Source organism: Egretta garzetta, unplaced genomic scaffold (genome assembly GCF_000687185.1).
Source record: "Egretta garzetta isolate BGI_Z169 unplaced genomic scaffold, ASM68718v1 scaffold716, whole genome shotgun sequence".
Classification (NCBI taxonomy): Eukaryota; Metazoa; Chordata; class Aves; order Pelecaniformes; family Ardeidae; genus Egretta; species Egretta garzetta.
The window spans coordinates 199,910-200,296 of record NW_009260075.1 but is presented as its reverse complement, the minus strand read 5'-3'; positions in this window follow the sequence as shown (position 1 = coordinate 200,296).

The following is a 387-nucleotide window of genomic DNA, read 5'->3' as shown; positions in this document are numbered from 1 at the left end:
GCAGCCCAGAGTACGGTTGGCCTTCTGGGCCACCAGCGCACATTGCCGGCTCATGTCCAGCTTTTCATCCATCAGTACCCCTCGATCCTTTCTTCCCCCAGCCTGTACTGATACTGGGGGTTACCCCGACCCAGGTGCAGGACCTTGCACTTGGCCTTGTTGAACCTCATGGCATTCACACAGGCCCACCTCTCCAGCTTGTCCAGGTAGCTGTAGTGTATCACAGATGAATTCCTGTTAGACTGCTGTGAAGTATTTATCTATGACTACAATTATCAGTATAACCAACATTCCTTTGTGTTAAGTCCCAAGCTGCCTCCGCTGCTCTCCCCGCGGAGCTGGCTCCCGGGCGGGCGGGGGGCGGGCTCCTCTCCTCCTTCCCCCCCC